This window comes from Somniosus microcephalus, unplaced genomic scaffold, assembly GCF_052327205.1.
Source record: "Somniosus microcephalus isolate GS21.2 unplaced genomic scaffold, FLI_Smic_1.0 unresolved_chr1, whole genome shotgun sequence".
NCBI lineage: Eukaryota > Metazoa > Chordata > Chondrichthyes > Squaliformes > Somniosidae > Somniosus > Somniosus microcephalus.
In genome coordinates, this window is record NW_028225179.1 from 38,764,160 (window position 1) to 38,790,404 (window position 26,245).

The 26,245-nt window shown below is 49.3% G+C and overlaps 1 long non-coding RNA gene across 1 annotated transcript in view; it reads left to right on the plus strand.

Annotated features, from left to right (window-relative positions):
• Positions 1–14,853: 14,853 nt before the first annotated feature.
• Positions 14,854–26,245, plus strand: part of LOC147094647 (uncharacterized) — an 83,745-nt gene continuing 72,353 nt past the window's right edge. Inside the window, exon 1 of the long non-coding RNA XR_015074753.1 lies at positions 14,854–14,998. This is a non-coding gene — a long non-coding RNA (uncharacterized LOC147094647). The remainder of the gene's footprint in view (positions 14,999–26,245) is intronic.

Sequence of the window (26,245 nt, forward strand, 5' to 3'; positions counted from 1 at the left end):
GCCTCTACGAGGGCCAATCCAGCTAAGGCCTACCGAACTGCCCCAATTAGGGCCTATCAAGATGCTCCAGCTAGGACCTATCAAGCTTCCTCTCGAGCTCTCTCCCGAAGAAGCACACCGAGAGTTTTAGCCACTCTCTGTGCAACGACACCAATTACAGCTGCTTGCCCACAGAACCTGTCTCAGGCAGCCACAAAAATCTCAATTAAAGGGCATACCTTAGATGCCTTAATTGACTCAGGAAGTACTGATAGTTTCATTAAGGAACAGATTGTTGCGAAATTGAAACTACATGTCTTCCCATCGGACCAGGCAATTGCGATGGCCAAGTCATCACTTAATACCAGAATCTCCGGCTTTTGTGTTGTTGATATGACACTTCATGGTCGTATGTATCCCTCCACCCGACTTTCGGTGCTCAAAGACTTATGTAGTGATCTCCTCTTAGGGCTGGACTTCCAAAAACAGCATAAGAAACTCACCATTGAGTTTGGTGGATCCAAACCCGGACTTACTATTTCTAATATACCATCTAAATTACCATTTTGTGCATTATCAGCAGCTTCACTTAATGAACCCTCATTATTTGCCAGTATTCCGCATCAATGCCAACCGATAATAACGAAATCGCGGCGCTTTAATCAGGAAGACCAATCTTTTATTGCGGCTGAAATCTCTCGACTTCTAGCAGAGGATATCATTGAACCATGTTCGTCGCCCTGGCGGGCTCAAGTCGTCATTGTCAAGAACCCTCTAAAACCTCACAAACAGCGACTATGCATCGATTATTCGCAAACCATCAATCAATATACCGACTTGGACGCCTACCCATTGCCACGCATTGATGATATGGTTAATAAACTGGCCGAATACAAAGTGTTCTCAACTTACGATTTAAAAAGTGCCTATCATCAGTTACCCTTGAAGGTCTCAGATAAGCAGTACACAGCCTTTGAGGCTAATGGACGGCTGTACCAATTTCGTCGCCTCCCATTCGGGGTTACTAATGGAGTGGCTGTCTTTCAACGGGCAATGGATGGCCTGGTTAAGCAGGAAAACCTAAGGGACACTTTTCCCTATCTTGATAACATTACCATTGCAGGTCACGATCAACAGGAACACGACTCCAACCTCCAAAAATTTCGGGATGCCCTCCATCGCCGTAATTTGACCCTGAATGAATCCAAATCTGTTGAGTCGCAACCGACCATCAACATCCTTGGCTACTGCGTAGGCAATGGTATCATTAAGCCAGACCCAGAAAGACTTCGCCCGCTCCAAGAGCTCCCGTCACCTAAGAATCCGGCTTCTTTACGTCGGGCTCTCGGTCTGTTTGCATACTACGCTAAATGGATTCCTCATTTTTCGGACGAAATCCAACCCTTGCTGCATGCTAGATCATTTCCACTGGGAACAGCGGCTGTTGCAGCCTTTAACCTTCTCAAAAAACAGTTGGAGAAAGCGGCTCTTCACTCCATTGATGAGAATCTCCCTTTCGTGGTTGAATGTGATGCCTCGGAGGTGGCGATCTCGGCTACTCTGAATCAGGAAGGTCGTCCTGTAGCATTTATGTCCAGGACCTTACAAGGTGCCGAGCTACATTATCCTCCGGTTGAGAAAGAAGCCACAGCCATCATAGAGGCAGTACGGAAGTGGAACCATTTTCTAGCTCGCCAGCACTTTACATTGATCACGGACCAACGATCAGTCGCCTTCATGCTCGATAATCGAAAACGAACCAAAATTAAGAATAATAAAATACAACTTTGGAGGATGGAACTGGCCTCTTTTGGTTATACCATTCTCTATCGGCCTGGCAAGGAGAATGTGGCCCCGGACACCCTCACACGGGCATTTTGCTCCACTATGTCATCCTCCACTCTCATGGATGTCCACAATGGTTTGTGTCATCCTGGCGTTACGCGCATGCTACATTTCGTACGATCACGGAATCTCCCTTTTTCCACTGGAGATGTAAAGAAAATATGCTCAGAATGCCGGCTTTGTGCGGAATTAAAACCTCAGTTCTTCCGCCCCTCAGATGGTATACTCATACATGCAACCCAACCGATGCAACGACTTAGCATCGATTTTAAGGGCCCAGTGCCCTCTTCAACTCGGAACACATATTTGCTCACCATGATCGACGAATATTCACGTTTTCCGTTTGCCTTCCCCTGCTCCAATATGCTGGCGTCCACAGTAATCTGCTGCCTTGAGCAGGTATTTTCTCTCTGTGGCATGCCGGCTTATATTCACTCAGATCGGGGTCCATCCTTTATGTCAAGGGAACTCAAGGACTACCTCTCAGAACGGGGAATTGCTACAAGCAAAACAACACCATACCATCCCATCGGAAATGGGCAGGTAGAGAGGTATAACGGTATCATCTGGAATTCCGTACGTCTCGCTTTAAGATCTCGGGGCCTACCAGACCAGCAATGGGAAACAGTGCTTCCGGATGCATTGCACTCTATACGGTCCCTGCTTTCTACAGCCACAAATACTACACCTCATGAGCGGTTCTTTGGATTCCAGCGTCGCTCATCTCATGGGACATCACTCCCGTCATGGCTAACTACTCCTGGACCTGTATTACTCCGAAGATACGTTCGGACGTCTAAAAATGACCCTCTTGTAGATGAGGTCGAACTAACCGATGCCAACCCCACCTATGCAAACATACGATATTCCGACGGCCGAGAATCTACCGTATCATTACGGGATCTGGCTCCCTGCCCACCAGGACCTAGTGGGACATCGGGTGATGGCATTTCACCAGGAAACTCTTGGGACCTATCGGGTACCCCTCTCCAGGATCCTGATCGGACACCAACTAGCTTGGTGCCGGTAGAACCCCGTGCTCAAGGTTGCGACCCTCCCAGTACCGCGCATGAAAGTACTGATCCACCACAGACCAGCTCTGCACCTCCCTCTGAACAGAGGCAGTCCGACTTTGAACCTATTGGGGCTCGTACTCGAAGCCATGATCTCCCCGACCCTTCACAGGGCAATCCAGGCCACACAGACTCTGACCAATGGCCAACCGCATGTAAGCGGACCAGCGACCCTCTACGACGGGAATCCAAACGGGTGCGACTCTTCTTTGTTCGGCGGCTGCGGACCAAAAGGTAGACCACAGCCTCCTAATCCTGCAGGAGGGAAGAATGTGATAAAAATGATAACATCCGGGAAGTTATGTCATCACTTCCTGTGAACTATGAACTATGAACTATGAACTGTGTACATACCTCACTTCCTGTCATATGTCACTTCCTGTTGGACTGGTATAAATACTGGTCTGTTCAGTATTGTAAGAGGCTTCTACCAGAGGCATGGTAAAGACCTCTCTTGTATATAGTGTGTTTATAAGTTACCTAAAGCTTACTTTAAAGTTACTTGATGGTAAGTCTCCTTTTCCTTACATCACTGTCTATTTCTGTTTTAAATTTATGCAATGATGTAGCTTCGACAGCTTTTTGGGGCAGCATGTTCAAGGGCACGAGACACTGACCTGTTAAATGGGAACAGGAGAGAACGGATGACTTTTAAATGTGGATTCAATCTTCACTCCCTCCAATTACACCCCGCTCTTTCACCCAGCTCAGTTGGTCGCTCTCCCGCCTCTGAGTCACGAGGTCATGGATTTGAGCCCCACTCGAGACTTGAGCCCCCTAATCCAGGCCGATACTCCCCTGTGTCAGTACTGAGGGAGTGTTGCACTGTCGGAGGTGCCGTCTTTGGGATGAGACGTTAAACCCGAGGCCCCGTCTGCCCCCTCAGGTGGAGGTAAAAGATCCCACGGCAACTTTCAGAAGAAGAGCAGAGGAGTTCTCCCTGGTGCCCTGGGCTGATATTTATCCCTCAACCAACATCTAAAACAGATGCTGTTCTGACGAAGGGTCATCGACCTGAAAGGTTAACTCTGTTTCTCTCTCCACAGATGCTGCCTGACCTGCTGAGTATTTCCAGCATTTTCTGTTTTTATTTCAGGTTTCCAGCATCTGCAGTATTTGGCTTTTCTATAACAGATTATCTGTTCATTCATCTCATTTCTGGTTGTGGGAGCTTGCTGTGCACAAATTGGCTGTCGTGTTTCCTACTTTACAACAATAACTAAACTTCAAAGGAGCTTCATTGGCTGCAAAGCGCTTTGGCATTTCCTGGGGTCGTGAAAGGCGCTACATAAATGCAAGTTCTTCCTTTCTTTCACCTGAGGACTACATGTGAACTTTCCTCCAAACTTGTTCAAGAGCTCTTACAGAAATCTCTTAGGATTCACTCTGCTTCATATCCTTGGCATCTCAGAGAGACAATCGCAGTCTTCAGTCCGTCTTCCATCTCCTCATCCAGCAGAGAGAACTGGCCTTCGACTGAACTTTGCTCACACAAGCTGACTCTACAGTTATAACACCGTCAATCCTGGGACTGGACACATTGTCAAGGAAACTTTCTTGTTGGTCACCTTCTGAGTCCAGGTGTTAGCGTGTTTGGTGGATACTACACACTGAACTGGTTACATTTACATAATAATGTTATGTGACACCTTTATAAATCACTGGGTTAGGCCTCAGCTGGAGAATTGTCTCCACTTCTTGGGCACCACACCTCAGGAAGGATGTCAAGGCCTGGGAGAGGGTGCAGAGGAGATTGATCAGAATGGTACCAGGTATGAGGGACTTCAGTTATGTGGAGAGCCTGGAGAAGCTGGGATTGTTCACCTTAGAGCAGAGCAGGTGAAGTGGAGATTTAATAGGGGTGTATATAATTACAAGGGGTTTTGATGGAATAAATGAGGAGAAACTGTTTCCACTGGCAGGAGCGTCGGTTACCAGAGGACACAGATTTAAGATAATTGGCAAAAGAACCAGAGGGAAGATGATGAGAATTTATTTTTACACAGTGTGTTATGATCTGGAATTCACTGCTTGAAAGGGCGGAGGAAGTAGGTTCAATAGGAATGTATAAAAGGGAATTGGATAAATACTTGAAAGGGGGAAATTTACAGAAATAGCAGGGGAGTGGGACTAATTGGCAAACTCTTTCAAAGAGCCGGCACAGGCACGATGGGCCGAATAGCCGAATAGCCTCCTCCTCTGCTGTAACATTCTGGGAATATTGAGGTGTAATACTCTCTGCTACCAGGAGGTGGCACCATTGTCTAAAACATCCCCACTCCCCCTAGAGGCCTGTTGGTGAAATGCAGCCAGCATTGACCCTCCCCATTTAACAGTAACTCTGGTAACATTAGTGATTAATTTACATTGATCTCTCCTTCCTTTCTCCCCCCTCACCCTCCGCAGGTACAGACTGTCGCTGAGGTCGGGATCCACAGACCTGAGCTGCATCACTGGAAAATCACCCCAAGGGCCTGATCTCCTGTGTCAGCCCAGACACTCAGTGTCAGCACCTACCAGCAGGGGGCACTGCTGACCAGGGGAGATAGAAAGAGACAGAGAGGGAGCGAGAGTGAGGGAGTGGGAGGGAGAGAGAAACAAAGGGGCAGAAACGGGGCAGAGAGAAAGACAGAGAGATAGAGAGAGAATGAGTGAATGATAGAGAGAGATAAACAGAAGAAAGACAGGAAATGAATGATACAGAGGAAAATATAGACAGAGCGGGAGACAGAGAGAAAGATCGAGAGAGGGAGACAGAGAGAGACAGTGAGATAGAAACCGAGAGCAAGTGAGAGAGAGACAGAGAGAAGGGGAGGGACAGAGAAACAGAGAAAAAATCAGAGAGCAGAGAGAGAACATTCTAGTTTTAGGATTAGTAGTTTCGTTTTTTTTTTAATATTCTACTGTTTAACCGACCTGTATGGCTTATGAGGGTAGCCGCTGTTTTACGAGCTCGTCCACAACTTTCCACTTTATTTATTATTTTGTTATTATTAAACAATTTTGTAAGTACTGTTTCTTCACTTATCCGCTACGACCGTCAATCACTTCTGGACATAAGATCGTCCGGAGATATAGGACCTACCCCCGATTTTTCGAACTGGGATTCTGCTGCTACTACCATCTACCCTCCCACCTGCTTACCTGACTTCAATCCTGTGATCAGGAAGCGACGACGGCGCAAGCGGGGCAGACGAGCAGGTACATTAGTGAAGCTGAGTTGACGTGAACACCACCCTCCCCCTTCCGAGTATTCTCCTGGCGAATGTGCAGTCACTGGACAATAAACTGGATGAACTCAGAGGGAGGCTCACCTTCCAGCGAGACATTAAGAACTGCAACGTCTTGATTTTTACTGAGACTTGGCTTGATCCATCGACACCAGCTTCGGCCATTCAACCAGAGGGATTCAACATTCACCGGCTAGACCAAACAAAGGACTCGGGGAAAAATAGAGGGGGTGGAGTATGCTTTATGATCAACAATTCTTGGTGTTCCGACGTGGAACTACTTACATCTTCTTGTTCACCCGATCTTGAACACCTGATGATCAAATGCCGACCCTTCTACCTCCCGAGAGAGTTCTCATCCGTGATCATTACAGCGGTGTATATTCCACCACAGGCCGACGCAAATAGGGCACTAAACGAGCTGTATGGGATCATTAGCAGGCTTGAAACTTCCCATCCAGAGGCTGCATTCATCGTGGCTGGTGATTTCAACAAAGCCAATCTGAAGAAAGTACTGCCTAAATACCATCAGCATATCACCTGCCCAACACGAGCCAAGAACACACTAGATCACGTTTACACTCCATTCCGGGATGGATACAAGGCCCTCCCCCGCCCTCCCTTCGGCAAATCAGAACATGACTCCATCCTGCTGCTACCCAGCTATAGGCAGAAACTGAAACAGGAAAAGCCTGTGATGAGATCTCTACAACGCTGGTCGGATCAATCAGACGCTATGTTACAAGACTGTTTTGATTCCACTGACTGGGATATGTTTCGGAATGCCTCGGACAATGACATCAACACATATACAGATTCAGTCATTAGTTTCATAAACAAGTGCATAGACGACATTGTTCCGAGGATTGTTGTACGAACATTTCCCAACCAGAAACCATGGGTAAATGGCAATATCCGTGCTATGCTAAAAGCACGGTCCATCGCATTCAACTCTGGGGACATGGATGAGTACAAGAAATCAAGGTACGACCTCAGAAAAACCATCAAAAATGCAAAAAGACAATACACGGACAAAGTGGAGTCACACTATCATAGCTCAGATTCGCGAAGGATGTGGAGTGGACTACAATCTATTACAGACTACAAAGGGAAACCCAACTGTGTCATGCCCAGCAATGCCTCTCTCCCGGATGAGCTTAACACTTTTTACACCCGGTTTGAGGCCAACAACAACTGGTCTGTTACAAGGGTGCCCACGGCTCAGGACGACCGGGTCTTCTCAATCTCCGTGGCTGACGTGAGCAAGACCTTTAAGAGAGTGAACACCCACAAAGCACCCGGTCCAGATGGAATCCCTGGGCGTGTCCTTAGAGCATGCGCTGACCAGCTGGCAGCCGTGTTTACGGATATATTCAACCGTTCACTGTACCAGTCTGTAGTCCCCACCCGCTTCAAGATGACATCGGTTATTCCAGTCCCCAAAAAAACAAAAGTAACCTGTTTAAACGACTACCGCCCCATAGCACTCACTTCTGTCATCATGAAGTGCTTTGAGAGGCTGGTCAAAACCCACATCAACTCATTACTACCTGACACACTGGACCCACTCCAATTTGCCTACCGCCCAAACAGATCTAGGGATGATGCCATCGCCACTGTACTGCACACTGCCTTATCACACCTGGATAAGAGGAACACCTATGTGAGAATGTTGTTCATTGATTATAGTTCAGCATTCAATACCATTATCCCCTCCAAGCTTGTCAACAAGCTCAGTGAGCTAGGACTTAACAGCTCCCTATGCAACTGGATCCTGGACTTCCTGACGGGAAGATCCCAGGTGGTGAAAATAGGCAGAAACACCTCCTCCACACTGATCCTGAACACGGGAGCTCCCCAGGGTTGTGTGCTCAGCCCCCTTCTGTACTCCCTGTTTACTCACGACTGCGTGGCCATGCATAACTCCAACTCCATCATCAAGTTTGCTGATGACACTACCGTTGTAGGCCTGATCACAGATGGCGACGAGACAGGCTACAGGGAGGAGGTAAGAGCCCTAGGAGAATGGTGCAAGTACAACAACCTCTCTCTCAACATCAGCAAAACAAAGGAGATGATCGTGGATTACAGGAAGCGGCAGGGGGAGGGACACACCCCAATCTACATCGAAGGGGCTGAGGTGGAGAGGGTCAGCAGCTTCAAATTTCTGGGTGTATTCATTACGGAGGACTTAACGTGGTCCCATCACATCGACGTTGTAACCAAGAAGGCATGCCAACGCCTGTTCTTCCTCAGGAGACTGAAGAAATTTGGAATGGCCCCCGAGATTCTCACCAACTTCTACCGGTGCACCATCGAGAGTATCCTGTCCGGCTGCATCACTACCTGGTATGGCAACTGCACCGCCACAGACCGCAAGGCTCTACAGATGGTAGTGAAAGCTGCACAACACACTATAGGAATTAAACTACCTGCTGTGCAGGATATCTACCCCGAGAGGTGCCGGGGGGAAGGCCCTGAGAATCATTAAAGACACGAGTCACCCCAGCCACAACCTCTTCGCCCTGCTCCCGTCCGGTAAGAGATACCGAAGCATACGGTCTCGTACCAGCAGGTTTCGAAACAGCTTCTACACCCAGGCCATAAGACTCATGAACGATTAATTTATTATTATTTATTACTGTTGTTTTATTTATTACTAGCTGGGGAGCCCCGCGTTGCGAGGGCAATTTTGGGGCGCTTGGTCTCCCTGCCCCTGTGTGTCCCCCCTCTCCCTGTCATGTCCTCTCCCTGTCCTATCCCTCCCTCCCCTCCCCTCTCTCCCTCCCCTCCTCTCCCTCCCCTCCCCTCCTCTCCCTCCCCTCCTCCTCTCCCTCCCCTCCTCCTCTCCCTCCCCTCCTCTCCTCTCCCTCCCCCCACCCCCTCCCCTCCCCCACTCCCCCGCTCCCCTCTGTCCCTCTCTCCGGCCCCTCCCCCTGCCTAGCGCCTGAGGTCCGGTGCCGTTGCGATAGCAGCCGTGCGGGGCCTAGCGCTTAAGGCGCGGTCGGGTTCTGAGGCCGGGACGGACTGGGGCTGAGGTCCCCCGCGTATCGCGCGGCTGATGGACGGCCGCTGCGGGCGGGTGGCGCATGCGCGGTCAGTGCGGGCGGCGCGAGGCGGCCCGCGGGGAGCAGGCAAGGGCGCCTTGGCGGCCGTTAGCGAGGGGGAAACTTCGGGCGGCCCGCCCGCGCTCCGTCCGCGACACCGTGAAACCTGAGAGGGGGAAGTAGAGAGAGACAGAGAGGGAAGAGGAGAAGGAGAGAGAGGGAAGAGGAGAGAGGGAAGAGGAGAAGGAGAGAGAGGGAAGAGGAGAAGGAGAGAGAGAGAGGGAAGAAAGAGAGAGAGAGAGAGAGAGAAATTTTTTGAGCTTCAGGCCCCGAGTCCCCACTGCGCGAGGGTGAGGAGGAGGTGGGGGGGGGGGTTGCTAAACACAATATAAAACTCAAATAAATTGTTAATTAATTCCCTAACACATAATTCAAATATTTACCTTACTTCCCTAACACACTGAAAGTGTGGGGAAAAAATCGTGAAAAATCAAGATGGGGGCCACTCACCTCAGTTCAGAAGGATAAGGCCCGCCCACACACCGGTCAGGTCACCGAAGCGTAGGATTGGTCAATCGTCGAGTCACTCGACACTCAACTGTAGGAAGGAACCCGCCGTCCGATTGGTCGACCTCGACGTCACACGGTCGCTAATGAGATGCTAATGAGCGGAAGGCTGAACGTTTTTCGGATACCGCGGGCGCAGTTTTTGTCCGGCCGAAACGTAAATACGCCTATGACCGGTCCGGAATCGCAAGCTTTCTTTTGAGGAGACGCGCGCATCGGTACGCTCTGTAACTTTCAAACGTATAGAGAACGGACAGACAGACAGACAGACATCGGGACAGACAGAAGAGCTCTTTTATATATATATAGATTACTGTCTTTCTATTAGTATTTCTATTAGTATTTTTATCATTGTTATGCCATATTTATTCCAATGTTGGGAGGACTCGTAAAAATCAACATTTCATTGTGCAGTACACATGTCTGCTGCATATATGACAAATAAAATTGAATTGAATTGAAAATTGAATTGAAAATTGAAAATAGGAAAGACAGGAGAAGACTGAGAGAGAGAGAGACAGAGAGAGATACAGCAGGAAAGACACAGTGGAAGAAAGAGAGAGAGCCAGAGATAGTGAGAAAAAATAGAGACAGAGATAGAGAGACAGCGAGAAAGAGACAGAGAAAGAGAGAGAGAGACAGGGAGATACAGAGACAAGAGGGAGAGAAAGAGAGACAACATGGAAGGACAGAGGGATAGAGAGAGGGAAAAAGAGACAGACAAGAGGGAGAGGCACAAAGAGAGACACAAAGAGAGACACAGAAAGGAAGAGAAACAGATATAGAGCAGAGAAAGAGAGAGAGGCAGAGATAGAGACGAGGCAGCGAGAGAGACAGAGAAAGTGAGAGAGTGAAGAAGACAGACAAAGATGATAGAGTGAGACAGAGTGTGAGGGACCAAAACAGAGAGACAGAAAGAGATAGTGGGGGATAGAGGGAAAGAAACAGGGAGAGTGACATAGAAAAACAGAGACAGAGAGAGAGAGAGACTGAGAGTGAAAGAGAGAGGAAGAGAACAAGATGAGTGACAGGAACAGAGGAAGAGAGATAAATAGATAGACAGAGTGAATAAAAACAGAGAATGCTTGTAATACTCAGCAGGTCAGGCAGCACCTGTGGAGAGAGAAACAGAGTTAAAGTTTCAGGTTGTTGACCTTTCATCAGAGCAGGTAAAAGTTAGAGTTTTAACAAGTTTTAAACAAATACAGAGGCAGGGAAAGTGGGTACAGAGGCAGAGAAAGTGGGTACAGAGGCAGGGAAAGTGGGCACAGAGGCAGGGAAATTGGGTACAGAGGCAGGGAAAGTGGGTACAGAGGCAGGGAAAGTGGGTACAGAGGCAGGGAACGTGGGTACAGAGGCAGGGAACGTGGGTACAGAGGTAGGGAAAGTGGGTACAGAGGCAGGGAAAGTGGGTACAGAGGCAGGGAAAGTGGGTACAGAGGTAGGGAAAGTGGGTACACAGGCAGGGAACGTGGGTACAGAGGCAGGGAACGTGGGTACAGAGGCAGGGAAAGGGGGTACAGAGGCAGGGAAAGGGGGTACAGAGGCAGGGAAAGGGGGTACAGAGGCAGGGAAAGTGGGTACAGAGGCAGGGAAAGGGGGTACAGAGGCAGGGAAAGTGGGTACAGAGGCAGGGAAAGTGGGTACAGAGGTAGGGAAAGTGGGTACAGAGGTAGGGAAAGGGGGTACAGAGGCAGGGAAAGTGGGTACAGAGGCAGGGAAAGGGGGTACAGAGGCAGGGAAAGTGGGTACAGAGGCAGGGAAAGTGGGTACAGAGGCAGGGAAAGTGGGTACAGAGGCAGGGAAAGGGGGTACAGAGGCAGGGAAAGGGGGTACAGAGGCAGGGAAAGTGGGTACAGAGGCAGGGAAAGGGGGTACAGAGGCAGGGAAAGTGGGTACAGAGGTAGGGAAAGGGGGTACAGAGGTAGGGAAAGTGGGTACAGAGGTAGGGAAAGTGGGTACAGAGGCAGGGAAAGTGGGTACAGAGGCAGGGAAAGGGGGTACAGAGGTAGGGAAAGTGGGTACAGAGGTAGGGAAAGTGGGTACAAAGGCAGGGAAAGTGGGTACAGAGGTAGGGAAAGGGGGTACAGAGGTAGGGAAAGGGGGTACAGAGGTAGGGAAAGTGGGTACAGAGGCAGGGAAAGTGGGTACAGAGGTAGGGAAAGGGGGTACAGAGGTAGGGAAAGTGGGTACAGAGGTAGGGAAAGGGGGTAGAGGAGGAAAGAACAAAAGGGAAGGTCTGTGATAGTGTGGAAGACAGGAGAGATTAAATGACAGAAGGGATGATGGTGCAAAGCACAAGGGGATGGTAGTGGGACAAGTAAAGAAACCAAAGATGGGTCTAGAGGAGGTGTAAATGGCAATAGCAGAATCATTAACAACAGTGACTGTCCGAAAAAATGGGGGCAGAGGATATGATCAGAAATTGTTGAACTCGATGCTGAGTCCAGATGGCCGTAACGTGCCTAATCAAAAGATAAGGTGCTGTTCCTCGAGCTTACATCGCGCTTCATTGGAACAATGCAGGAAGCCGAGGATGGAGAGGTCAGAGTGGGAGTGTAGTGGAGAATTAAAGTGAGAGGTGACCGGCAGCTCAGGGTCACGCTTGCGGACTGAACGGAGGTGTTCTGCAAAGCGGTCACCCAACCTGTGTTTGGTCTCCACAATGTAGAGGAGACCACATCCTGAGCAGTGAATACAGTACACTAAATTGAAAGAAGTACAAGTAAATCGCTGTTTCACCTGGAAGAGTGGGAATAAATGGGTTATTTTCAGATTGGCAGGCTGTAACTAGTGGGGTGCTGCAAGGATCACTGCTTGGGACTCAACTATTTACAATCTATATCAATGAATTAGAGGAGGGGACCGAGTGTTATGTGTTTAAGTTTGCTGATGACACAAAGCCAGGTGGGAAAGTAAGCTGTGAGGAGGACACAAGGAGGCTGTAAAGAACATAAGGGCATAAGAAATAGGAGCAGTAGTCGGCCACTTGACCCTTCGAGCCTGCTCCACCATTCAATAAGATTATAGCTGATCTTCTCCCTCATCTCCACTTTCCTGCACTATCCCCATATCCCTTGATTCCCTTAATATTCAAAAATCTATCGATCACTGTCTCAACAACTGAGCCTCCACAGCCCTCTGGGGTAACGAATTCCAAAGATTCACCACCCTCTGAGTGAAGAAATTTCTCATCTCAATCCTAAATAACCGACCCCTTATTCTGAGACTGTGACCCCTGGTTCTGGACTCCCCAGCCAGGGGAAACATCCTCCCTGCATCTACCCTGTCAAGCCCTGTAAGAATTGTGTATGTTTCAATGAGATCACCTCTCATTCTCATCACAACCATCTGCAGCTGCTTCATCAATGACCTTCCCTCCAACATAAGGTCAGAAATGGGGATGTTCGCTGAAGACTGCACAGTGTTCAGCGCCATTCACAACTCCTCAGATAATGAGGCAGTCCATGCCCGCATGTAACAAGACCTACTCCTGCTCCTACTTCTTATGTTCTTATGACCTGTTCGACATTCAGGCTTGGGCTGATAAGTGGCAGGCAACATTCGCGCCACAGAAATGCCAGGCACTCCAACAAGCGAGAGTCTGACCACCTCCCCATGACATTCAATGGCATTACCATCGCCGAACCCCCCACTATCAAAATCCTGGGGGTCACCATTAACCAGAAACTTAACTAGACCAGCCACGTAAATACTGTGGCAACAAGAGCAGGTCAGAGGCTGGGTATTCTGCGGTGAGTGTCTCATCTCCTGACTCCCTAATGTCTTTCCACCATCTACAAGGCACAAGTCAGGAGTGTGATGGAATACTCTCCACTTGCCTGGAGGAGTGCAGCTCCAACAACACTCAAGAAGCTCGACACCATCCAGGACACAGCAGCCCGCTTGACTGGCACCCCATCCACCACCTTAAACATTCACTTCCTCCACCACCGGCGCACCGTGGCTGCAGTGTGTACCATCTACAAGGTGCACTGCAGCAACTCGTCAAGGCTTCTTCGGCAGCACCTTCCAAACCCGCGACCTCTTCCACCTAGGACAAGGGCAGCAGACGCATGGGAACACCACCACCTCCAAGTTCCCCTCCAAGTCACACACCATCCTGACTTGGAAAAATATCGTCGATCCTTCATCGTCACTGGGTCAAAATCCTGAAACTCCCTCCCCAACAGCACTGCGGGAGAACCTTCACCACACGGACTGCAGTGTTTCAAGAATTCGGCTCACCACCACCTTCTCAAGGGCAACTAGGGATGGGCAATAAATGCTGGCCTTGCCAGCGATGCCCAGATCCCATAACACAAATTTTTAAAAAATGATTCTAAACTCTAGAGAATACAGGCCTAGTCTACTCAATCTCTCCTCATAGGGCAACCCCCATCCCAGGAACCAGTCTGGTGAACTTTCGTTGTACTCTATGGTAAGTATATCCTTCCTTAGGTAAGGAGACCAAAACTGTACACAATACCGCAGGTGTGGTCTCACCAGGGCCCTATATAATTGCAGTAAGACATCTTTACTCTTATACTCAAATCCTCTTGTAATAAAGGCCAATACACCATTTCATTTCCTAATTGCTTGCTGTACCTGCATGTTAACTTTTAGTGATTCGTGTACAAGAAGACCCAGGTCCCTCTGAACACCAACATTTCCCAATCTCTCACCATATAAAAAATACTCTGCTTTTCTATTTTTCTTACCAAAGTGGATAACTTCACATTTCACCACGTTATATTCCGGGCCCCTCACTGACGATCAAACCCGCAGCTTCTGCCCCGCAGGACAGACACGTCACAACCAACGGGACAATGGTTACTGACGTCACACAGCCCGGGTTGTCGACGTCACACAGGCAGCGTTGCCGGTTTGCCAACGTCACACAGCCGCCCTTTCCGATTTACATGAGGTCACTGGCGCTGAGGCGGTTTATCGGCCGCGCGGATGCAAATCGGTCGCCACGCGATCACGAGCGGCCCCGCCTCCGTCTGAGAACGTGGGCGGCGCGCGTGTGCAGCTGTGCCGGGCCCCGATTGGTGGGCGCGCTGTCAATCAGCTGTCTTCACCCAATAGCAGTGACTGAGCACGCTCTGAGGCTGCACTGCGCATGTTCCAGGTCGGAGGCGGCTGGCGAACGAAACAAAATGGTGGAAAGTGAATCCGAGAGAGTGAAGCCGGAATGGATTGGCCGGAGGATTAACACCGGCACCGCCTGGACCCGCGGCCTTGGGAGCTGAGGGTGAGTGTCCCGGGATTGAGCCGCTGCTCGGAGTAGCCCAGGGAGGGGATAAGCGGGGCTGAGAGTGAGCCGGACTCTCATCTTCCCTCAAGTGCGGGGCCCAGACCCGGCTCTCAGACTCCAGCTGGGACTGAAGCAGAGTTTGATCCAGGCTCAGCACAGCGGCCGGACTCTTGTCCTCTCCCCCCGCCCGCCTCTGTCTGGAAAGCCCCGGATCCCCAGCACAGACATTATTCTCCGCTTTGTTCACCGGTGCCGCCACCTTCCGAGATTTGAGCACAAACACCCCCGGCTCTCTCTCATAGAAACAATATAGAAATATATAGAAGATAGGAGCAGGAGTCAGCCATTCGGCCCCTCGAGCCTGCTCTGCCATTCAATGAGATCACGGCTGATCATCCAAATTCAGTACCCGGTCCCTGCTTTCTCCCCATACCCCTTGATCCCTTTAGCCTTAAGAAATATATCTAACTCCTTTCTTGAATATATTTAATGAATTGGCCTCTACTGCCTTCTGTGTTAGAGAATTCCACAGGTTCACCACTCTCTGGGTGAAGAAATTCCTCCTCATTTCTGTCCTAAATGGCTTACCCTTTATCCTTAAACGGTGACCCCTGGTTCTGGACTCCCCGACCATCGGGAACATCCTTCCTGCATCTAGTCTGTCCAGTCCTGATAAACTTTTATAAGTTTCAAGGAGATCCCTTCTCATTCTTCTAAACTCCAGTGAGTATAAGCCCAATTGACCAAATCTCTCCTCATACATCATTCCTGCCATCCCAGGTATCAGTTTGGTGAATCTTTGTTGCACTCCCTCCATGGCAAGAACATCCTTCCTCAGATAAGGTGACCAAAACTGCACACAATACTCAAGGTGTGGTCTCACCAAGACCCTGTACAACTGCAGCAAGACATCCTCGTTCTTGTACTCGAACCCTCTCGCTACGAAGGCCAACATACCATTTGCCGCCTTAACCGCCTGCTGCACCTGCATGCTTACCTTCAGCGACTGGTGCACAAGGACACCCAGGTCTCGTTGCACGCCCCCTTCTCCAAATCTATTGCCGTTCAGATAATCTGCCTTCCTGTTTTTGCCACCAAAGTGGATAACCTCATATTTATCCACATTATACTGCATCTGCTATGCTTCTGCCCAATCATCCAACCTGTCCAAATCATACTGGAGTTTCTCTGCATCCTCCTCACAGCACACACGCCCACCCAGCTTTGTGTCGTCTGCGAACTTGGAGATATTACATCTAGTTCTCTCGTCTAGATCATTTATATATATTGTGACCAGCTGGGGTCCTAGGACCGATCCCTGCGGTACCCCACTACTCACTGCCTGCCACTCGGAAAAAGACCCGTTTATTCCAATTCTTTGTTTCCTGTCTGCCAACCAGTTCTCTATCCAAGTCAGTACCTTGCCCCCAATCCCATGTGCCCTAACTTTACAAGCTAATCTCTTATGCGGGACCTTATTGAAAGCCTTCTGAAAGTCCAAATACACCACATCCACTGGTTCTCCCTTATCTATTCTACCAGTTACATCCTCAAAAACTTCCAGTAGATTAGTCAAGTACGATTTACCTTTTGTAAGTCCATGTTGACTTTGTCCGATCCTGTCACTGTTTTCCAAGTGCTCTGCTATTACATCTTTTATAATGGACTCTAGCATTTTCCCCACTACCGATGTCAGGCTTACTGGTCTATAATTCCCCGTTTTCTCTCTACCACCTTTTTTGAATAGTGGGGTAACATTAGCTACCCTCCAATCCATGGGAACTGTTCCAGAGTCTATTGAATTTTGGAAGATGACCAGCAATGCATCTACTATGTCTAGGGCCACTTCGTTAAGTACCCTAGGATGTAGATTATCAGGCCCTGGGGATTTATCGGCCTTCAATCCCGTCAATTTCCCTTACACCATTTCCCTACCAATACTGATTTCTTTTAGTTCCTCCCTCTCATTAGACCCTATGTTCCCTGACATCTCTGGGAGGTTATTTGTGCCCTCCTTTGTGAAGACAGAACCAAAGTATGTATTTAATTGGTCTGCCATTTCTTCGTTCCCTGTTATAAATTCCCCTGATTCTGAGTGCAAGGGACCTACGCTTGACTTAACCAATCTTTTTCTCTGCAGATATCTATAGAAGCTTTTACAGTCAGTTTTTATGTTCCCTGCAAGCTTGCTCTCATACTCTATTTTCCCCCTCTTAATTAATCCCTTTGTCCTCCTTTGTTGAATCCTAAACTGCTCCCAATCCTCAGATTTACTGCTTTTTATGGCCAATTTATATGTCCTCTCCTTGGATCCTATGCTATTGTTGTAGGAAAAATGATTCCTCGGAAACTAGACTTTGAGTAAGAGAGACAACTTTATTAAATGACAGAGCTCTGGGAGAAGCGTCTGCAACCACGCGGTCTGCGAGAGCACCTTCTCCCCGATTGTAGTACGTGCCGAGCTTATATACAATTCCAAGAAGTTGGTTTTAGATCATTTACATTCATCCAATCAATTCGTTTATTAGCGCATATCTTTATTTTCCTCCAGTCAGGAGTTTACACACTTGTGTTGCCAATTCTGCCTCTTCAGGTCTTCGTTCCGTCTTGTTCCCCGGCGGAATGTGATTAGTTCGATAATAGGATACAAGTGATTAGTTCGATGATAGGATACCAGTGAACCTTGTTAGTCCTCAGTGATCCAATTAGTCCCAGTCAGGACACGAGACGAACTTTGTTCCAGCCATGCGTAAGCGTGGCATGTCTCACTGTGCAGTGATTCAATTAGTCCCAGTCAGCGAATTTGTTGTTTGTGTCTTTTCCAGCAAAATCTTGTCCAGCAAAATTTTATTCTAACAATATCCCTAATTTCCCTTGTTAGCCACAGTTGAGTCACCTTTTCTGTTTTATTTTTATGCCATACAGGGATGAACAAATTCTGTAGTTCTTCCATGCGATCGTTGAATGTTTGCCATTGCTTATCCACCGTCAACCCTTTGAGTAACATTCCCCAATCAATCCTACCCAACTCGTGCCTCATACCATCGTAGTTTCCTTTATTTAAATTCAGGACCCTAGTCTCTGAGTCAACTACTTCATTCTCCATCTTAATGAAAAATTCTATGTCATTATGATCGTTCCGACCCAAGGGGCCTCGCACAACAAGATTGCTAATTAATCCTTTCTCATTACATAATACCCAGTCTAAGATGGCCTGATCTCTAGTTGGTTCCACAACCTATTGGTCCAGGAAACCATCCTGTATGCACTCCAGGAATTCTTCCTCCACACTATTGTTACTAATTTGATTAGCCCAATCTGTATTTAGATTAAAGTTACCCATGATGACTGCTGTGCCCTTATTGCACGCGTCTCTATTTTCCCGTTTAATGCCATCTCCAACCTCCGCATTACTGTTTGGAGGTCTGTATACCACTCCCACTAACGTTTTCTGCCCCTTGGTATTTCTCAGTTCTACCCATACAGATTCCACATCATCAGAGCTAATATCCTTCCTTTCAATTGTGTTAATTACCTTTTTTAACCAGCAATGCTACCCCACCTCCCTTTCCTTTTTGCCTATCTTTCCTGAATATTGAATACCCCTGGATGTTGAGTTCCCAGCCTTGGTCACCCTGGAGCCACGTTTCCGCAATCCCAATCAGATGATATCCGTTTACCTCTATTTGCGCAGCTAATTCTTCCACCTTATTACAAATGCTCCTCGCATTAAGACACAAGGCTGTCAGGCTTGTTTTTTTTAACACTCTTACACCTTTTAGAATTATTATTTACAGTGGCCATGTTTGATTTAAGCCCTTGATTTCTCTGACTGCCACCTTTGTTTTTCTCCTTCCTGTCTTTTGCTTCTATCCTTATTTCCCTTTCTTCTGTCTCCCTGCTCAGGTTCCCAACCCACTGCCATTTTAGTTTAAACCCTCCCCGAGAGCACTAGCAAACACTCCTCTTAGGACATCGGTCCCAGTCCTGCCCAGGTTCAAACCGTCCGGTTTGTACTGGTCCCACCTCCCCCAGAACCAGTTCCAATGTCCCAGGAATTTGAATCCCTCCACCTTGCACCATTCCTCTAGCCACATATTCATCTGAAATATCCTTCTATTTCTACGCTGACTAGCACGTGGCACTGGTAGCAATCCTGAGATTACTACCTGTGGTAGACAACTCGGCAGGAACTGTGACTTTAAAGCGGTGACGGCTACTGCGAACATGGAAGACAATGTCCGCGACGCCTTGGTGAGAGGCCTACGTTCCGACTACACACGGCAAAGACTGCTTGAAGCTAAGGACATAGACCTGGACAAGGCCGAAGCCCTCGCCCTCACCCTAGAGGCCACCCAGCAAGACCAGGAAGCGTTTGCCAGGTACTATTCGTGACCCTGGGACTCGGGCCCGACCCCCACCCCACCACCCTTCACAGCGCTGCCCCCGGGACCTACCTCAGCGTCTGCATCACGGATCCGACCGGGCCCGCTAGCCCCGGTACCGGCCCCGACATCAGGCAACCCCGATCGGGCCGCTGGCTGCTTCTTTTGCGGCCAGGAGAAGCATCCGAGGTCGCGCTGCCCAGCCAAAAACTCGACCTGCAAAACCTGCCTCAAGAAAGGCCACTTCTCCAAGGCCTGCAGAAGCAAATCCTCAGAAGCCAGCAGTGCTTCATGCGAACCCTGGGGGCGGCCATCTTTGTGCGGGGCAGCCGAAGCCTGCAGAGCCTCATGGGAAAACCAGGGGCGGCCATCTTTGTGCGGGGCAGCCGAAGCCTGCAGAGCCTCATGGGAAAACCAGGGGCGGCCATCTTTGTGCGGGGCAGCCAAAGCCTGCAGAGCCTCATGGGAACAGCAGGGGCGGCCATCTTTGTGCGGGGCAAACGATTTAAACAGAGCCTCATGTGAACTACGGGGGCCGCCATCTTCGCCGCCATCTTGTCATGACAACGACGCGCTCATCTACACCCTAGCTTCCGTGACCCTGGATCAAGCCCGCCCGCACCACCTGGCCAGCTCAATGATGGACATCAAAGTCAACGGCCACGCCACGACCTGCCTGTTCAACAGCGGAAGCACGGAGAGCTTCATCCACCCAGACACGGTGAGCCACTACTCCCTCCCCGTCCTGCCAACGCGCAGCCGCATCTCGATGGCATCGAGGTCGCACGCCACAGACATCAGCGGCTACTGTGTCGTGACATTGTCGGTTAAAGGGACAGAGTATAAAAATTTTAAACTCCTCGTACTCCCCCAGCTGTGCGCTGCCGTCATACTAGGGCTGGACTTCCAATCCCACCTCCAAAGTGTAACCCTAGCATACGGTGGACCCCTCCCCCCACTCACAGTCGACAACCAGCGAAAGTTAAACCGCCCACCGCGTAACACCTGCAGCCTATCCACCCTCAAGGTACCGCCACCTTCCCTGTTCGCTAACCTCACCCCCGACTGCAAACCTGTCGCTACTAAGAGCAGGCGGTACAGCGCTGGGGACAGAGCCTTCATTAGCTCTGAGGTGCAGCGACTCCTGAAAGAGGGCATTATTGAGGGGAGCAGCAGCCCCTGGCGTGCCCAGGTGGTGGTAGTCAAGACCGGCGACAAAAATCGCCTGGTTATCGACTACAGCCAGACCATAAACAGATACACCCAGCTGGACGCATACCCCCTCCCCCGCATATCGGACATGGTCAATGAGATTGCACAATACCGCGTATTCTCGACCATCGACCTCAAGTCGGCCTACCACCAACTCCCCATCAGCCCGGAGGACAGCCAGTACACCGCCTTCGAGGCGAATGGCCGCCTCTACCAATTCCTTAGGGTCCCCTTTGGTGTCACCAATGGGGTCTCGGTTTTCCAATGGGAGATGGACCGGATGGTTGACCAGAACGGACTGCAGGCCACTTTCCCCTATCTTGATAACGTCACCATCTGCGGCCGCAACCGGCAGGACCATGACGTGAATCTGGAGAAATTCCTCCGTACGGCCCAACGGCTGAACCTCACCTACAATAAGGAGAAATGCGTGTTTAACACATTTGCCATCCTTGGCTGTGTAGTAGAGAACGGAGTCATCGGCCCCGACCCCGAAAGAATGCGCCCCCTCATGGAGCTACCCCTCCCCCACTGTCCAAATGCACTTAGGAGAACCCTGGGGCTTTTCGCCTACTATGCCCAATGGGTACCCAATTATGCGGACAAAGCCAGACCCCTCCTGAAAACCACATCCTTCCCCCTCACGGAAGAGGCGTGCGCGGCCTTCTCCCTCATTAAGGGAGACATAGCCAAGGCCACAATGCACGCAGTGGATGAGTCAATCCCCTTCCAAGTGGAGAGCGATGCATCCGACTTCGCCCTAGCCGCTACCCTTAACCAGGAGGGTAGGCCGGTAGCCTTCTTCTCATGGACCCTACAGGGCCCCGAGACCCGACACTCGTCGGTCGAGAAGGAAGCCCAGGCAATTGTGGAGGCAGTACGGCGCTGGAGGCACTACTTGGCAGGCAAACGATTTACCCTCCTCACCGACCAACGCTCGGTTGCCTTCATGTTTAATAACAAGCTGAGGGGCAAGATCAAGAACGACAAAATCTTGAGGTGGAGAATCGAGCTTTCCACCTATGATTATGAGATCTTGTACCGGCCCGGTAAACTGAACGACCCCCCTGATGCTCTTTCACGCATTACATGCGCCAGCGCGCAAAGTGATAGACTTCAGACCCTCCACAATGACCTCTGCCACCCCGGAGTCACCAGACTCTACCATTTCATTAAGGCCCGCAACCTGCCATACTCCATCGAGGAGGTCAGGACCATGACCAGGAACTGCCAGATCTGTGCTGAGTGCAAACCGCACTTCTATAAGCCGGACAGAGCAAGCCTGATCAAGGCCACCCGCCCCTTCGAGCGTCTGAGCATCGACTTCAAGGGGCCCCTACCGTCATCCGACCGTAATGTGTACTTCCTCAACATCGTTGATGAGTACTCCCGTTTCCCCTTTGCCTTCCCCTGCCCAGACATGACCAGTAACACGGTCATTAAATGCCTGAACAAACTCTTCGCCTTGTTTGGGTTCCCGAACTATATACATAGTGACCGGGGCGCCTCCTTCATGAGCGAGGAACTCCGTCAGTTCCTATTGGAGAGGGGTATTGCAGCAAGCAGGACCACCAGCTACAACCCCCGAGGGAACGGCCAGGTGGAAAGAGAGAACGCGACGGTATGGAAGGCCACCCTCTTAGCCTTAAAGTCTAAGGGCCTCCCAACCTCCCGCTGGCAAGAGGTCCTCCCGATTGCGCTGCACTCCATCCGGTCACTACTTTGCACTGCCATTAACACCACCCCCCATGCTCGAATGTTTGCCTTCCCCAGGAAGTCGACTACGGGAACCACCCTACCAACCTGGCTGACCTCTCCGGGACCCGTCTTGCTGCGAAAGCACGTGAGGGCCCATAAAACGGACCCCCTGGTCGAGAAGGTGAACCTCCTGCACGCCAACCCCCAGTACGCCTATGTGGCTTACCCAGACGGACGGGAGGACACTGTCTCCTTACGAGACCTCGCACCCTCACCCCCCCCTCCCAACCCCCCGAGTCCAGCCGAGGTAGACGGCATGCCGGAACCCCACGAGCCTTTGCCGACTACGCAGACACCAGCTTTAACACCGGATAATGTAACACCGCCGCTGCGACGATCGGAGAGGCTAACGAAGCCTCCGGACAGACTGACATACCAGAGCTGGTAATACACTTCACCCCGCCGGACTCTAATCTAAACAAGGGGTGAATGTGGTAAACCACTGTTATAGTTATCACTGTATATTGTTCTCACTGTTCTCACTGTCACATCACTACACGAGGTCGCCTCTTGTCGCACTGTTATACCTGGGCTGACCACCTCCGACTCCGCCCATTACCTGCCCAGGTATAAAGGTAGCTGACTGGCTAGTATTCCTCCCTGTTGGATCGGATCACCCACGAGGGTGGGCTCTGTTATTTAGCCAATAAAAACCTTCAGTTACGTTCTTAACTCGTCGCCTTTTATTGGACTAATTGATAGGCATATCACTACCTTTTTGAGGTCTTATTTTTTAATTTATCTCCTAACTCCCTATATTCAGCTTTTAGGACCTCATCCCATTTTTTACCTATATCGTTGGTAGCTGTATGCACCACGACAACTGGCTGTTCACCCTCCCCTTCCAAAATGTTCTGCAGCCGCTCTGAGACATCCTTGACCCTTTCACCAGGGAGGCAACATACTATCCTGGAGTTACGTTTCCGGCTGCAGAAACGCCTTTCTATTCCCCTTACAGTAGAATCCCCTATTACTTTGGCTCTCCGACTCTTTTTCCTCCCGTCCTGTGCAGCAGAACCATCCATGGTGCCAGGAAGTTGGCTGCTGCTGCCTTCCCCTGATAAGCCATCCTCCCCAACAATATCCAAAGCGGTATATCTGTTTGAGAGGGGGATGGTCACAGGGGACCCCTGCACTACCTGCCTGCGCCTACTACTCTGCCTGGTGGTCACCCATTCCCTTGTCTGTGCAGCCTTTACCTGCGGTGTGACCAACTCCCTAAACGTGCTATCCACGACGTCCTCACATCGCGAATGCTTCAGAATGTATCCACTTGCAGCTCCAGCGCCGCAATGCGGTCTGTCAGTAGCTGCAGCTGGATAAACTTCCCGCACACATGGTCGTCAGGGACACAGGAAGTGTCCCTGATTTCCCACATAGTGCAGGAGGAGCATACCACGGCACAGAGCTCTCCTGCCATGACTTACCCTTTAATTCATTCAAATTAACTTAAATCAAATCAATACCACCAATTAAATGATATACTCAAGGGCCCTTGGTTACTAACACTAGAAACTATAACCACAAAAAATTAAGAGCATCTAAACTTTATAAACTATGAACCTTAGCTGTCAAACTAACCTGGCCGTACTCACCCAATCAGCTGCTCCCTCCTACCCGTGTCACATTTTGAATCGTGACGTGGCTCTGGAACACCGCCGCCGGTCTGAAATTTGTAAGAAAGCCCGCGAAAGTGATTTTAAATACTCACCGGGCCTCGGGTCTCTGGTCTCACCGCTCCCACAACAGCCTCTGTATAGAAAAGCTCGCAAAAGTGAGTTGAAATACTCACCTGGCCTCGGGTCTCTGGTCTCACCGCTCCCTCCCTCCTCGTGCCCCCTTTAAAATCCCCCTGTTTGGCTCCTCTTGTCTCCTCATTCTGCCCCCAGACACTCTGCCCTCCCTCACACTCTCTGTGCTCAATCCCACCGGCCTGTGTCCGCCCATTCCACCGGCCTGTCTGTCCTCCTCACTCTTCACCACACGGCCCAGGCTCGGCTCATCGGCGCGGCGCTCAGTCCCGCCCCGAGTTCACGGCAGCTTCAGGCCGACACAACCGGCATCAGAGCTACAGACAGCTTGATGGGACAGTGTAGGGGGAGCTTTGCTCTGTATGTAACCCGTGCTGTACCTGCCCCGGGAGTGTTTGATGAAACAGTGTTCTCTCTCTCTCTCTCTCTCTCCCCCGTCTCTGTAATTGGTTATTTTGTAAATTTATCTGACATTTTTGAGCAATTGACAAGCGATTCCTGCTGATCTGCGCGTATTTCCATATAGGACACAGATGCTTCGGGGGAGCAGAGCTCTCGGTCATGTTGAAATAATGCTCAACAGATTATTGTAGAGACCGCCTAGCAGTGGAAGAAAACTGTGTCAGCAAAACTATAAAAAGAGTAAAATACATATCCTGGTCATGGGAGATTTTAACTACACCAAATGATCTGTCAAGAAGAGGTAGGGAAAGCAGAAAAGGGAATGGAGTATTTACAGTGTGTTCAGGATTCCTTTCTTACCCAGTACGTAAGAAGCCCAACCAGAGAGGAATCACTGACGGATCTATAATGGGAAATGAACCAGAGCAGATAAGAGAAGTAAGCTTGGGTGAAAATCTACACTATCGATCACAACATAATAATGATTGAGAAAGACATAAGTAGTAATAAGATTGTGAACAAGCTGATTTTGTGGTGATGACAATGGAACTCGGGAAGATAAACATGGAACAGAAGAGACAGACAGAGAGAGAGAACAGCAGTGGGAAATATTTAAAAAGGTGATCAGTAGAGTTCAAGAGAAATATATTCCATGACAAAACAAGAACAAACTAGCCAATAATAAAACACCAGGGCTGAATAAAGAGATGAGGGTAAAATGGATACTGATGAAAAATGCAGACACCGAGTACAGTGACAATAAAGGAGAGGATGACAAGGTAATTGGAAGAGGCTGGGAAAGAATAAGAAAAACAATTAGGAAGGCGAAAAGAAACTGCAAAATTAAATTATCAAGGAATATAAAAAGAAATAGTAAAGTATTGTACAGGCACATAAATAATAGGAAATTCAGGATAGGGACAGAGCCACTAAAGGATCACAAGATAAACCAACAGGTAATGACAGCAAAATGGCAGAAATATTGGATACAAAAGCCTGACCTGCTGAGTATTTGCAGCACCTGACTGGCTGAGTATTTCCAGCATTTTTTGTTTCTGTTTCAGAAATATTGGATAGTTACTTTGCCTCAGTTTTTACCAACTCAACGAAAAAGGTGGACATGACATTGGAAGAAGAGATCAAGACATATAAAATAGAAAGGGTGAAATAATTAATAAACTAGCAAAAGTTAGAGGATAAAACCCTGATACTTAAAAAGCAAGGGAGAGGGAGAGCAGAGGCACCATTATATATACTTGGGAATAGTTAGTGTAATTTCCAAATTTACAGATGACACCAAATTCTGGTGTATAAATACTGAGGAGCACTGTGACAAAATAGAAGATGTTAATAAACTGGCAGGTTGGTGTGTAAATGGCAAATTAATTTCAATATAGATAGATGAGAGATGCTGCAATTTTGGTAGGAGGAATAAGGAAACATACTCCTTGTAAAGTTAGTGTCTAAATGGGGTAGAGGAGCAAAGGGATCCAGAGGGACAGATGCACAAATCATTAAAAGCAGGTTAACCAGGCCATGAAAATGCAGACAAAGCACTGGGGTTCATTTCTAGAATGATAGATATACAAAGCAGAGCAGGTATTTTAAACGTGTATAGAACCTTGGTTAGACCACACATGGAGTTCTAAAAGCTTCCCCACCACCAAGGTTAAGCTGACTGGCCTGTAATTGCCAGGTTTATCCTTCTCCTTGTTTGAACCAGGGTGTAACATTTG